The following is a 6,054-nucleotide window of genomic DNA, read 5'->3' as shown; positions in this document are numbered from 1 at the left end:
GTACATTACTGTTCTGATGGCAGCCATGGGAGACACATGTGATCATGTGGCAGGGAATGATTCTCATTGCTGAAACCCAACGTCATTCTTCAAAGCACCATTAACGCCACAGCTATAAATCATTCCTCATGGCAAACCTGAGGATCAGCAGCCTGCCTGTTGTTTGTCTGCAGAAAATGATTATTACTGTATCATTTTTGTACCCTTCCTCATCTGTTGAAATCTCTCCCACCCCGCCACCAACTCCCCTTCAGATTTGACTTCTGTCACCATCACCACCCACACCAATCGCAGCCAACACACAGCACCCACCCCACAATTCAGTGATTCCTCCCTGCAGGTTCTCCTCCAGGCCATCAGGGAAAGGCGGAAGGTCCTCTTGCCAAGGGATGGACTCAGAAGACCCTCCTGCCTGACCAAGACAGCCTGCTTGGAGGTGGTGGAGGAGGTGTTGAATCGTAGTGTTACAGACAGATGGGAAGTGATGTGGGTGACTTCCACTTTTCACCTCACAACTTACCACAGATAGTGTTTTAAAAATAGCGTTTTAGTCCCTGAGTGTTTTAAGGGTCAAATAAATAGACAAAGGATAGGCTTTCTCGTAGTTAAAAAGATAAATATTTATTTTTATACAATAACCGAAAAATATTTGTGACTTCACCCACTCACACACAAGAAAAGATAGAGAGTAGAGTGTAGCATGCAATTCGAGTCCAATTATCGTAAAAGAGCTCATTGTTTTAAAAAAAATTTTTTTAGAAGATTTTCAGGAGGAAATCTTTCAGCAGTGCAGGCCTGGAAGTTCTTTGTCTTGAAAGGGATAAAGTATCGCTGGCTCCTTTTAGTTAAGCTTCAATCTGAAGTCAACGATGGAAATCCTGGTTCACTTCTGCAGATGGGGAGTTGAAGAGTCACCTTGCAATTTTTCTGCTGCAGTAGTTAAAAGATGTTATAAGCAGGTCTCCTGCTTAGCTGGAGCTGTCTCACAGCTGTTCTGGCTGGAAAGGACATTGGCTGTTCTCTCGCTCTCTCTCTCTAGAGAGATACCTTTTATGGTAGAAATTTTTTTTTTCCAAAATATACTTTATTCATAAAAATCTGTAAAAATTACATTGCCAAACAGTTTCCAAACAGCACCAAAAAAGACAAACATTGCAAGGGAGATCAGTTTCCTTCAATACTGTCATGAGTTTCTTCCCAACCCTTCCATTTCACAATTGTCATGTCAATTACAGTTTTACATTTACAGCAATTCAGAATATTAATGATACAGTTCGAGGGGTTTCCCATGGATCCAGCCCCTCAGTCCAGCTTGGTGGGGGAACCTTACACTGTGGTCTTTCCCCACTGAGCCTTTGCTGCGGCTGCCCCAAGCTTTAGTGCGTCCCTCAGCACGTAGTCCTGGACCTTGGAATGTGCCAGTCTGCAACATTCGGTGGTGGACAACTCTTTGCGCTGGAAGACCAGCAAGTTTCGGGCAGACCAAAGGGCGTCTTTCACCGAATTGATAGTCCTCCAGCAGCAGTTGATGTTAGTCTCGGTGTGCATCCCTGGGAACAGCCCGTAGAGCACAGACACCTGTGTTACAGAGCTGCTTGGGATGAACCTTGACAAAAACCACTGCATCTCTTTCCACACCTGCTTTGCAAAGGCACATTCCAGGAGGAGGTGGGCGACCGTCTCTTCCCCACCACAGCCAACGCGGGGGCACTGTGCGGAGGGGGCGAGACTTCGGGTGTGCATGAAGGATCTGACGGGGAGGGCCCTTCACACCACCAGCCAAGCTACGTCTTGGTGCTTGTTTGAAAGTTCTGGTGATGAGGCATTCCGCCAAATGACTTTGACGGTCTGCTCGGGGAACCATCCGACAGGATCCACCGTTTCCTTTCCCGTAGGGCCTTGAGGACATTCCGTGCAGACCACTGCCTGATGGACCGGTGGTCGAAGGTGTTTTCCCGCAGAAACTGCTCCACGAAGGATAGGTGATACGGCACCGCCCAACTGCACGGAGCGTTCCTCGGCAATGTGACCAGGCCCCTCCTTCGCAACACCGGGGACAGATGGAACCTCAGCACGTAGTGACACATGGAGTTTGCGTACTGGGGATCTACACACAGCTTGATGCAGCCGCACACGAAGGTGGTCATCAGGATGAGGGCCACGTTGGGTACATTTTTCCCGCCCATGTCCAGAGATTTGAACATCGTGTCCCTCTGGACCCGGTCCATTTTACATCCCCAGACGAAGCGGAAAATGGCTTGGGTGACTGCCACGGCGCAGGAGTGGGGTATGAGCCAGACCTGCGCCACGTAGAGCAACAACGTGAGCGCCTCGCACCTGATGACCAGGTTCTTACCCACCATGGAGAGAGATCGCTGCCCCCACATGCCCAACTTTTGTCGTACCTTGGCTACTCGCTCCTCCCATGTTTTGGTGCACGCCCCGGCCCTTCCGAACCATATCCCCAGCACCTTCAGGTAATCTGACCTGACGGTGAAGGGGACAAAGGATCGGTCAGCCCAGTTGCCAAAGAACATGGCCTCGCTCTTGCCGTGGTTAACTTTGGCTCCCGAGGCCAGTTCGAACTGGTCGCAGATGCTCATCAGTCTGCGCACGGACAGCGGATCCGAGCAGAAAACGACGACGTCATCCATGTACAGGGAGGTTTTGACCTGCGTGCCTCCGCTGCCTGGGATTGTCACCCCTCTTATGCTCGCATCCTTCCTAATAGACTCAGCAAAGGGTTCAATACAGCAAACAAACAAGACCGGGGACAGAGGACAGACCTTTTATGGTAGAAATGTGTCAGGTTGAGGTGTCAATCAGGTGACTGAGGGCTCTCTCCCCTGGGGTGATTCATACAGTGTTCCAGGACATGGGAGCCATTGTTACATCATGGCGTTTGAATGTGGTCCATTTCGTTTAATAAGTATTATTTCACACCTATTATTTTGGCCTTGGCTTCGGAGTCAATCTGTCTGTAAATGTCTTGGTTAGCTCCATTCTTGCAGATAGAAGATGTTAGCATGGGATGGACTGTTTTTCCACTTCAATGTGTTTTCCTCAAAACTAATACAGATGTGAATAATGGGTTTAATCTTCAACAGAAAAACATCTTTATTGACAGTACGGGAGGGGTCACCTGATCTCTACCCCATTTTGTCTGCGGCACCCATGTGTCCATTTTTTTGTAGTTCAGTTCATCAGTTGACATTTATTTCATAATTCCTCCAGTTCATTACATATTTCATCATAGTTCCCTTTGTGTGCGTGACAATGGGTCACTCATAGAACTTGAGTACAGTATTGGAAATGGGTCAATGACTTGCTCAGATCAGCGAGGGTAAGTGATGTTGCCGAAGCAGTACAAATGTTTTACTCCTTGGGCAGTCATGGCATGTGTTTGAATGTGTGATCAGCCTTGGTGCCATATACCAATTGATTGTGCAGAATATGCAAGTCTGGCGCCTGTTTGCATTTGGATGCTGCGTGTGACTGACAGTCCAGAATGAGTGATGTTGATGCATGTAGACAATGGGTGTGAGGCATCATTTTAGGGGGGATATGCGTGGAAAGTTCTTTACGCAGAGGGTGGTGGGCACCTGGAACGCATTGCCAGCGGAGGTGGTAGATGCGGGCACGATGGAGTCTTTTAAGATGTATCTAGACAGATACATGAATGGGCAGGAAGAAAAGAGATACAGAAGCTTAGAAAATAGGCGACATGTTTAGAGAGAGGATCTGGATCGGCGCAGGCTTGGAGGGCCGAAGGGCCTGTTCCTGTGCTGTAATTATCTTTGTTCTTTGTTCTTTGTTCTATGTCATTAAATCAGCACTTTCTCCTGCAGGGAAAACAGACCCACAACCAAAGGGAGTGGACCAAAACAGGTGGAGGAGTGCCTGTCATTAGAATCCTGATCCCAGCAGAGGAGGAGGCTGTACAGATAGCTGGAGAGGACGGAGACAGAGCAATTGCAGATGGTGAGGCAAAAGAGCATCAAGGCATAAGGATGAAGTGTCAACTTTACTGTTGCAGCCATATGTGAACACAGAGGGAAACTGTCAAAAAGTGGCGACCTCATGCTGAGATGATACTTAATGTGTCCCTGTTTGGTTTTCCACTGCAGGTGCCTGCACTCGAGTAATGGAACACCATGAGGCCTAAGACACTGCCTCTGGGGAAGATGCCACCAATGCCCCAGAGGGTGCACTGTCACCTGCCTCTTCCACCTCCACCAGCACAGATACATCCACACAATTCATGGGAGGTTTAAGATTAGAAACAGGGTCACAATCTGGTGGGCACATCACAGACAGATCCCAGCAGCTGAGGGAGCATGTGCCAGCTGAACCACCTGACAATTGGAGGACTGCTAGGGACCAGGCCCTGCTCAGCCCCATGCTTATGATAATCCTCTGTTTTTTGCTACGAGAAGTCTGCTGGATGTGCAACGAGGCCAATTGGGAAATATATCGGAGAAGCCTGAGGTCATGTGTGGCTTTGCGCTTGCTATGGAGGAGTCCATGCAAGCCATGACTTCTGCCATGTCCCAGGCATATGAGTTAATGGCTTCCTCAGTGGAGAGTTTGGTGAACTCCATGGTGAGTCTGGTTGAGCACTCAACCCATATGCACTCTAACCTGCACTCGATCACTGGAGCCATGGGCTCTATGTAGCAGAGTCTAAGCAAGAGGGGAAACGAGGAACCTGGACTTCCCTCCGGGTGCCCCTTCCCCTCAGGGAGACAGGCAGGTGCCATCATGCACCCAAATGGAGGAGGAGCATGTGCCAGCTGACCAGGGGCCTTCCTCTCAGAACGTCCCCAGGGTAAGCGGCATCTCATCTTTGCCCCCCGCCCTCCAATGACATTGAGCTCCTTATCTCCAGCAGGTGAGCCAAAGGGGGATGCTCAAGCACCAGTGCTTGAGATCCCCAGTAGGATGGAGCCCTTAAGGCCCCATACCTCCAGAGGACATCCAACACAGTTACTCAGGGCAACAGGGCAGCATAATCAACAGACTACCTCCACCTTAGCTGCAAATGTCAGGGTAGCACCAAGACATAGTGAAAAAAAAGGAAAATTAAGGAATTATGAACATGAAGCTGGAATGGTTGTTTAAAATTGAGTAACTTTATTTTTAAATACATTTATTTGACTTAATCTTTGATACAATCCCGTATATCATTTTAAGTTCCGAGCTGAAAAGGATAGTGTCATGCAGGCCCCCACCTGCTAAGAATGAGGCATATTAATTTTGTCATATTTTCAATATCCTGTCTTTTTATCACCGGGAAATATGTGGTGTGTTTTTAAGACAGCAAAGGAGCTATACTGCTTTAAGAACCAGCAAGCCTCAGGAGTTAGAGAAAGAGCATTTTGGTTGCCGTTAGATACAAGCAGATGGAGAGCAAACCAACCAGCTTCAAAGAATGCATCCTGGTTACCCGGCAACAGCCATTCAGAGACTGCAATTCAAAGGGTGCATTCTCGTTGCCTCAGATACAACCACTGGGACTGAGAGATACAATTGTTACAATTTAATGTTGAACTGGTTTATAGTGTAAACAGCCTGTTCTAACAAAGTCATAGACAGACAGCTGTGTGTTAGCACCTGAAAGGAGAGATCTCTGATAATTTAAACTGAAGGAAGAATTTAAACTGTGACTATATTTTTAAGCCTCAAAAACTCTAAAGCCAAATTGATTCATTTAAAAGGTGTTTGAAAGTCATTAATTGTGGGAATTCATCGCTGGCGAAGGAAAGCATCACTTACTGCTAGAATTAAACTACGGACTGTTCTATTGTTGAAGAACTTGTTTATCCCCATCAGATGGCTATGAGGACTTCAAGCAACATTGGACTGTAAATTTGCAAGGACTCTGATTTTTTCTATTTTAAATGTTGTTTATATCTTAATAGTGTTTAAGAATTTAGTTTTTCTAATTAAATAGTTAATTTGTTAATTTAAAGACACCTGGTTTAGTTAGCCTCATTCGGGTGGTTAATAAATGGTACAACTTGACTGGGTCTTTAATTTGGAAAGTTTTAAATG

The sequence above is a fragment of the Heterodontus francisci genome, chromosome 4 (assembly GCF_036365525.1).
Source record: "Heterodontus francisci isolate sHetFra1 chromosome 4, sHetFra1.hap1, whole genome shotgun sequence".
NCBI classification, from domain to species: domain Eukaryota; kingdom Metazoa; phylum Chordata; class Chondrichthyes; order Heterodontiformes; family Heterodontidae; genus Heterodontus; species Heterodontus francisci.
This window is presented reverse-complemented; position numbering follows the sequence as displayed.